Below are 9,648 nucleotides of genomic sequence, written 5' to 3' on the forward strand. Positions count from 1 at the left end.
ATGGGAAGGGTAAACAAAGGAGGAGGCTGCAATGCTTGGTAAGAAATGTACGCATTATCCTGCCCATGCAATTGTAACCCCTCTGTACAGTTTGTTCACAAATAAAATAAAATTAAATTAAAAAAAAAAGATCTATTCAACTGAAATACTATTATCTTGAAGAATATTTAGAAATGCAATTTTACAATTTAATAAACACATGGTATAGTAATAGATAGGTATATATTTACTTATATCAACTTTAACATGATATGATAGAGTCAAGTATTTATTAGCAATAGAGGATTTTTCTTCACTAAGATAATAATAATTTTATGTAATATATTCAAATTATTATAAATGACTATTAACAATGTTAGGGGTTATATTATAGAGTTTGATTTCTTCTTAAATTATCTGAACTTTTCATGGTGCAGATATTAAAACTTATTATTATATAATTGTGAATATGAAAGATTGAAAAACTACTTCACAAAATTATTTCAAACACCAGAACCGCCAGAAAGAAAAAAAGTCCAACCATTAATAGACATCTTCCCTCAATCAATAGCTATGTACATATACAAGGTGTTGCTAACTAACTCCAATATATGGAAACAACAAGTTTTTCTTTGTTGTTGTTGATGTTATTGTTTTTAATGTGCTATATGAAGCTGTCTGTTATCTCACACTACAATTTCTGTGGAGGGTTCTGCTTAAATATATTATTATTTGGGGAATAAATAGTTAAGATAAAACTAATATATGTCCCTTTACTAGAAAAAGAAAAATTATATCTGTATAATTTGGAAAGCACATAAAAATGTGAACCCTATTCTGTTGAACTCTGATTTTCAGGAAATCCTAGGCAGTTATCTGTACAATTTGAATATCTCAATCAAGAACTTTCATGGAATTGGGCGTGCATTGCATTTTATATTCACTCAGTTTTAAATTAGAATAGTACTTAAAATAAGTATTTATTATTCCAGCAGTTTCCCTCCTACAACAGTGTCTTGCATGTACTTCAGTATATTGCTTCCCTTCCAGCAAACAGTAATTTGAACTCTCAAGAAACACTCAACCTCATATCCTGGTTTAAAAATGGATCACATACAAGGTAAACTATCTTTAACTATCAAGTATTGCATGGGCTAGAAAATACATAAATTCTATGTCTGATTTTCACATGCGTCATAAAATTTCAAAGCTACTAAACACTAAATTTAAATATTTACTGAAAAATACAGTGAAACTTGTCAGTGAAACATTTATTTTGCACTATTCTGAAAATAAAAAGAAAGAAACCTACTAAACAGGTAGTTTTATTACATGGTTTTGTCCTTGCCTGGCGAAAGTCAACAGGCAGAAGGAAAATACATGCACATTGAAATGTCTCAATCAAATGGAAGACTTTCATTTCTCTCATGTACTGAGAAAAAAAGAGCAAGTTTCAAAATTACATGACGTAGATTATAAATTATGTGACCTAGATTATAAATATTCACTCATTTCACTGAATTTTCATAAATCTCTAATTGCAAATTTGTGTGTGATAAGTATTAAATATCCAATTTAGATAAAGGTTTTGCAATGGTGTTTTAATATTTGGGAGAAAAATGAGCTAGGAACATCTCGATAAAAGGCCTAAATAAGCATACCACTTTAACAGAAATTCTTTGTAGAATATCTTGAGGTCTATTTAGCTGTATGAAACATAAATAGACAGACAGACAGACAGATGGACAGATAGATGATAGACACACAAATAGACAGACACATAGATAGACAGACAGACTGACAGACAGACAGATAGATAGACAGATAGATAGATAGAGATCATCTTTTTTCCAATAAAATGATGCCTTACTTTTACAAAACAAAAATCAAAATTGTTTAAGCAAATTGATACAGCATATCATACCCAGGGAGAAATGCAATGATATAATTCCTTTGAAAAACTAGTTACAATTTAAGAGAATAAATAACTGGAATCTGGGACAAGTGTTGCTGTGGGATCAAAGGGAGGTAAAAAGGAGGGACTGGGAAGGTGGCTCAGTGGTAGAGCGCTTGCCCTGCATGCCTGAGGCCCTGGGTTAGATTCCTCAGCACCACATAAGCAAAAAGGAAAAAAAAAGCCGGAAGTGGTGCTGTGGCTCAAGTGGTAGAGCACTAGCCTTCAGCTGAAGAGCTGAGGGACAATGCCCAGGCTCAGAGTTCAGGTAAAAGGGAGGAGGAGGAGGGCAAAAGCAAGGAATGGAGACAGGGCAAGTGGTTAAGGTTGACATAGTATTCAATGTATATTTGTGAAATGGAACCAGGTAACTTGAGGAGTTAGGAAGAGATGGGGGAGAAGTTAATAGGGTGACATTGATGGAGAAAGAAGAGTTTGTATTCAAAAACATGTGTTCAGTTGAAACATCTTTTTTATGACTACTGAATGATAAAAACTATAGAGTAAGTATTTTTTAAAGGAAAACATTCATGTATATCTTGAACCAATATAATATTTCTCAAACTTTCTACTGGAAAATTGTGAAAAGATAGCAAAATGACATTTGCTGGAATAAGTCGGGAAGATATTAAAGAACAAAAGGAGCGAATAACTAAGTTAAAATATGCAGATTCTTCTTTTTATTATTTTATCAATTGAAAAACGTACACTGGTATTTTATCTTTCTACTGTTAAAATAAACAAATATCTTTCAAATTGTACAATTAATTATGTTTTGAGGAATGGACAGATGATTACTTAATATAATCACACATTCAATATATTTATATATGGTAATTTCCTCTCAATTAATACCTCTTCACCATGAAGGAATTATCAGTTCTATTTTTATTCAGTTCTATTTTTCAGTTCTATTTTATTCATGATGTTATTTTGTCAATATCACACATCTTAGGAAAAAGATTGGAATCTTGGCAATCCTCAACGTAGAGCTCTTTCTCGCTGCTGTGCCATAATGAATTATTAGATGTGTGTAAAATCATTATGCTGATGTTTTATTTAACTATACCAAGATTTCTCAACCTTGAAAAAAGTTTGAGCATGCAAACTTCATTGTAGGTTTCAGTCTCAATTATTACCAGAGATTTGGCAAATTCCCAGATATCTTCTCACAAAATACAAGTGTAATACCTCATCTAACCCAATTCTACCCAAAAGGAATGTCTCTGAATATTTCATAATTTGCTTTCCTTGAGCCTCACTGAAGAATACAATACTATAAGTTAGACATACTTTACCCTATTCATTTTCTGATTTTTTTGTTGTTGTGAAAATACCGTACGGAGGGATTACAATTACATGGGCAAGGTAATTTCTTATCAATCATTGTTGCCTTGGCCTTTGTTTCCCTTTCCCATCCCATCCCATCTCACCCCACCCCTCCCCCCCAAAGTTAAGTTCGTTTTTTGACATAACATCTTGTACATCTCATTGGTGCAATGGGTCCACCTGTATCCCTATTTAAACGATTTGTTTTTTCCCTTCCCCTCCACAAATTATACCAACATCAAATACTGAAAGCAAGGGTTATACCATGAGGGAGGAAATACAAAACAACAAAAAATCATCTTATAAATATATTAGAAACAATTGCATGAAAGAAAAAAAATATTTGAATACTTATCTTGGGGTTCATTTCACCTAATATCAAATTATCTTACCTTTTCTGCTTGATTCAGACATATACTAGTTATTGCAAATAAGGGAAACCATGAGACCTATGTTTCTTTGGGCTTGGCTTACTTCACTTAATGTAATTTTTTTCAAGTCTTTCCATTTCCTAACAAATGAGGCAATGCCATTCTTTCTGATGGAGGCATAGAATTCCATTGTATATATATACCACATTTTCTTGATCCATTCATCTACTGAGGGGCATCTGGGTTAGCTCCATATCTTAGCTATGACAAATAATGCTGCAGTAAACATAGTTGTGCTGGTAGCTTTAGTATGGTCTTGTTTGTGATCATTTGGGTAAATGCCCAAAAGTGGGATTGCTGGGTCATAGGGGAGCTCTATGTGGAGTCTTTTGAGGAACCTCCATACTACTTTCCAAAGTCGTTGAACAAGTTTACACTCCTACCAACAATGCAGTAAGGTTCCCATCTGTCCACATCCCCTCCAGCATATGTTGTTATTAGAGTTCTTGATCATAGCCATTCTAACTGGGGTGAGGTGGTATCTCAATGTTGTTTTGATTTGCATTTCTTTTTTGGCTAAAGAGGTTGAGCATTTCTTCATGTGTCTATTAGCCATCCTTCTTTCCTCTTCAGAGAAGTTTCTCTTTAAGTCTTTAGCCCACTTATTTATTGGGCAGTTGTTTCTTTGAAGATTTGTTGTTGGGGGACTTAACTTTTTGCGTTCCAGGTATATTTTAGATATGAGACCCTTGTCTGTTGTATGGCTAGTGAAGATCTTCTCCAATCCGTGGGCTTTCTATTGATCTTGCTAGGTATGTCCTTTGCCATGTAGAAGCTCTGCAATTTCATGCAATCCCATTTGTCCAACCTTTCTTTGATTTGTTGTGTTTCTGAGTCTCTTTTAAGAAAATTTTGGCCTATGCCAAAGAAATCTAGGGTTTCTCCTATTCCATCCTGTAATGTTTTCAAAGTGTCTGCTTTGACTCTGAGGTCTTTGATCCATTTGGAGATGATTCTGGTGCAGGGTGATATATAAGGATAAGCTCTTTTATTCCACCTAAGGATGCAGACAAAACACATCAACTAACATCAATGTAGCAGAAAATACAAAGATTGAAAAAAACTAAAGTGAAAAAATATTATATTGGTTTGCATTATAATAAAACATTTTTTAAAACATAAACCGATGCACATATATTATGAAGCAACATGATACAATATGTTCTGGGGGAATAAAAATGAATATCATAAAAAATGAAAGTAAAAATAATTTTCAGATATTATTTCTTTAAGAAAACTGTGACTGTTACACTAAATTTAGCTTTCAAACTTCAAATATTCACCAACTCTTTACAGAGAAATTATAGTATTTGAGGGTATGTAAAAGATGATAACTGAGCTTGGTATTGGTGCTCACACTTGTAATCTCAGCTTCTCAGTAGGCGGAGAGCTAAGGATCATGATGTAAAGCCAGCCAAGGCACAAAAGTCAGTGAGACACTTACCTCCAATCAACCTCCAGAAAACAGAAAGTGCTACTGTGGTTCCAAGTGATAGAACACTATCCTTAAATGGAAAAGCTCAGGGACATCACCTCAGCACTAAGTTCAAGGCCCATCACTGACAAAAAAAATTAATAATAACTTATTTCCATGTTTCGCCCTGCTCTAGACAGAATACAGTAAATATTATAATCATCTAAATCATCAGCCAGGTGAAGCCAAACAAAATCATCATTAAAAATAAATTATAAGTACTAAATATGCTTCAATATTAGAATTCTGTCAAATTACTTAATAATAAACTATACCACCATGTTATAATTCCATTTGTTGACCTGTTACATTCTCAAGAAAGTTCAAAGGTCAGGCGCCAGTGGCTCATGCCTGTAATCCTAGCTACTTAGGAGGCTGAGATCTGAGGATCATGGTTCAAAGCCAGCCCAGGCAGAAAACTCCCTGAGAGTCTTCTCTCCAATAAACGACTAGAAAACTGGAAGTGGCGCTGTGTCTCAAGTAGTAGAGCACTCCCCTGGAGCTGAAGAGCACAGGGACAGCTCCCAAGAAAGAAAGTTCAAGGTTCTTCTCATCAAGTTATTCTATCCTCATCCATTATTTAACAGTAAATAAATAAGGTTAGCTTGATTCAAAAACAACAACCAAAGAGTTCTGATGGAATCAGAATGAGAGGATTATAGCAGAATATAAAACTTTTAAGGGAAGAGTAATTGAGAGTGAAACGTTTCCTTCCTCTGAGGGCTTATTTCAGTTTCCATTTTGTTCTGCAATGTGCATGGGCAGGGAAGGATTTCATGGAAGAATTGCTTCAAGAATCATTAAGGAACAAAAATAATATAAAAAAGGGGTAAAATACTTAACAGGAAGGAGATCTTCACACAACCAAGGTCTATCCTGCAAATTCACTAGTGATTTATGAAGACAAAACATGCCAAAATATTTCCTTTTCAATCAATATACCCAATTGTTTGTTCAAGTTTTTAAAATGGAAAAATAACAAAAGCTCATGCAAATTAGATTTATCCAGAATAGCACAGGAAGAATTCAGCTGTTAAAAGACCTTTCATAGGAATAATATAATTTTCTACAAAGAATTGGTTTCATGTTTTTTCTTCAATATTATTTTACTAACTTTTCTTTTCATTTCCTTTCCTCTGTAATTTATAGAACACCCCCTCCCCCAACACATTAATGCACTTACATAATCCACACTTGCTCTGAGCTAGTCAAATCATCTGAGGAAGTTTTTGTTACAGACAAAAGATTTTCTTTTATATCTATTTCCTTCTATGACCTTACTTATGATGTTGTTTCTACCTTGCTGATCAGAGCCTTCCATTCAGCTTATTTGCTAACCTCAATATTACTGTGAATATTTTATCCCAAACAATACCCCCTCAGTATTTTTGCTTCATCACATCTAGCAACTATCTGAGTCATTTCCACCAAGTTAGCTATAGCCATTGTCATCTTCTTCACCAAAAGGATTGTACCAAATCTCCTGCTCTTCAATGAGCTTGGTACATGAAAGATTCAGCAATATTGAGAGACACAATGGTCCACTCACCTTTTGTCATATAACTTATTGCATCATTTCTCCTTCCTTTCCCAATATTATTCCTGGAAATTTATAGTAAAAAAGCCTTTAGTCTTTAACTTGCTGTATTTAATACTTCATCCAGAGCTCAGAAACAATATTTTTAAACTAATATCATCATAGATTTTATTGATAACTTCTATTAATCTTTCAATAATATGTAGTGGGTTTTTTGTTATGTCTAGTGGTTTTCCTCTGTGAGGATTTTCCTGACATCATATTGACTTAGGTTATTTATTTTTTTCCCTCAGAATTCTTCACCCTTAAGCAAAATACTAAGTATTAGACATTATTGTGCTATTTGTGAGGCTACTCCCATATATACATGCAAATAACTTATTTAAAAATAATCATACATTACTTTGCTTATACCCACATAAGTTAAAGTATGTGAGATTGTAAATAAACTATTTTAACATCCATTGGAGAATATATCTTTTTTAATTAAATAAGTATTTTATTGAGAAAATACTGTACAGAGGGGTTACATTTTTTATAATGCATTGTTGCCTCCTCTTTTGTTTTTCCCCTACCATCCATTCTCTCTGACCTCATCAACTACACTCCCTCCTCCACCCCCCACCTAAATTGTAAAGTTCATTTTTTCAACATAGCATCTTGTACATCTCATTATTGCAATGGGTCAAACTGTATCCCTATTTAAACATTTTGTTTCTTTCATTCCCCTCCCCAAATTATACCAACATCAAATACAATGAAAACAGGGAGGGACATACAAAGCCACAAAATATCACATGGTACCTTATAAATACCTTAGAAACAACAGCAAGAAAGAAAAAACCACTTGTGTACTTGTGTCCCTATCTTAGCATCATCTTATCTGACCTTTTCTGCTTGTCTCAGACATATACTATTTATTGCAAATAAGGGAAACCATGGGACCTATGTTTCTTTGGGCCTGGCTTACTTCACTTAATATAATTTTTTCCAAGTCTTTCTATTTCCTAACAAATGGGACTATGTCATTCTTTCAGTAGATGAATGGATCAAGAAAATGTAATATATATATTTTTATATACAATGGAGAATATGTCTTACAATAAATTAAATATATTTATTTGATAATTTTTTAAAATATATTTTAAATTTTGAATAGTATGTGGCTTCGTAATTAAGCTATGTTTAGATTTTCTATTTTTTATGTCTTTTTCTTTTTTGAAATCCAGCTCCAACCCATGTAACTCATCATGTCTACTTACATATGTTCAATATTATTGTTAATGAATGTTCTGTTATTGAAACTTATTTTTATTTGCAACTGTTGACTTGGGTGTTTCATAACCTTGTAAAGAGAGCAAATGGACTCAGACTGAACTTGTCCAAATTGGCACTCAACCAATTAATGAATGCAGCATATTTGCCCATGTTCTGCTGCTGTAGCCAAAAGAAAAGAAACAAACAAAAAAGCAGTTGAATTTATAAAGAATACAAGTTTATTTGTTTTATAGGCCCAGAGGCTGAGAAAGACTGGAGCCTGGGTCCTTTCATTTAAAGGGCCTCCATGCTGAAATATGGTTGTGGCAGAAGGCAGAAGCACACAAGGGTGGAACATTTTCATCTGTATACAATGTTCTATTCTGACAGAGATGGCCATTCATATTGGCAGAGCTCAGTGGTCAGTCTCATCCATTCAGGGGGGGAGTCATTCAGCCCTTTGAAAACAAATTTGCTGCCCTTTAAAAAGAGATATCTATGTCTCCACTTGTCTGCCTGCCTGGTTCTCAAACTTCAAACTTTGACTGAATCATACCACCAGCTTTCTTTGTTTTTGAACAGGTTACAGGTACTTTCTATAAACTTCATTTTGATGTGGAACTGTGCATAACCTGTTCATTTGATTGATTTACTTAGCCATTCTTGAGAACTTTGATTCATAAAGCATCCAAAGTACAATTTAAGCATCAGCAAAGCCATCGGTGCTTTTACAGACAACGTTGCTTGGCTATAGAGAAAAAGTAACTCTTTTATATGTCTTGACTTTGAATATCCTCCCTCTCTTCATTCATACTTTAGTGAGTCTCTCATGCATGGACTGAAGTTCCCAATTACCAGGACTGTCTTCCATGTGAACCTTTCACTTGGCCTCATTTACAGGCATGGCCGTCCCTCCTCTCGATTTCTCTGGGAGCCAGGCAGAACTGGCATTTTCCTTGTCACATTCCATTTATTTCCCAGCACATGTCACTGCATACATTAAGTTCATTTTCGGTACAGTTCTTATTGAGGTGTAGAGCCATGCACAGTTGGATGGCATCACATCATCTAAATGGGAGGAAGATGAATAATGCAGACAAAAGGGCACAGGAAAGGTGACTGTTCCAATCTGCGCCATGCACTTCACGCCATGGTAATCTCCAAGCTTTCCCAGGAAGTGGAAGAAGTACTGTGGATTAGAGACGACCGACACTTTCCAATTTATAAATAATTTCATACAGACGTTTAATTCTCACAACACTCTGAGACTGCACTGTAAGGTATTTAATACTCACTTGAAGACATTGAAAAGTGAAATTCAAATTGCTTGCAGAAGTGACTCCAAAACATGATAGCTAAAAGAACTGCCTACCAGGCATAATATGAAATCTTCTCAAAGTTATGAAGTCTCCCAAAAGCAACAATCAAAAGCATATAAATGAGTGAAGACAAAATTACCCAGGGCCAGATAAAATTTCCAGCATCAACAATTCACGCTTTGTTTTATCTGTCGTGGGGCCTGAACTCTGGGTCTAGGCACTGTCCCTCAGCTCTTCAGCTCAAGGCTAGTGCTCTACCACTTGAGCCACAGCACCTGGTGTTGAGGAATCAAACCCAGGACCTCATGCATACAAGTTAAGCATTCTACCACTGAGCCGCCTTCCCAGCCCCACAATCCACTTTTTAA

Source organism: Dipodomys ordii, unplaced genomic scaffold, assembly GCF_000151885.1.
Source record: "Dipodomys ordii isolate 6190 unplaced genomic scaffold, Dord_2.0 Scaffold136, whole genome shotgun sequence".
NCBI classification, from domain to species: Eukaryota; Metazoa; Chordata; class Mammalia; order Rodentia; family Heteromyidae; genus Dipodomys; species Dipodomys ordii.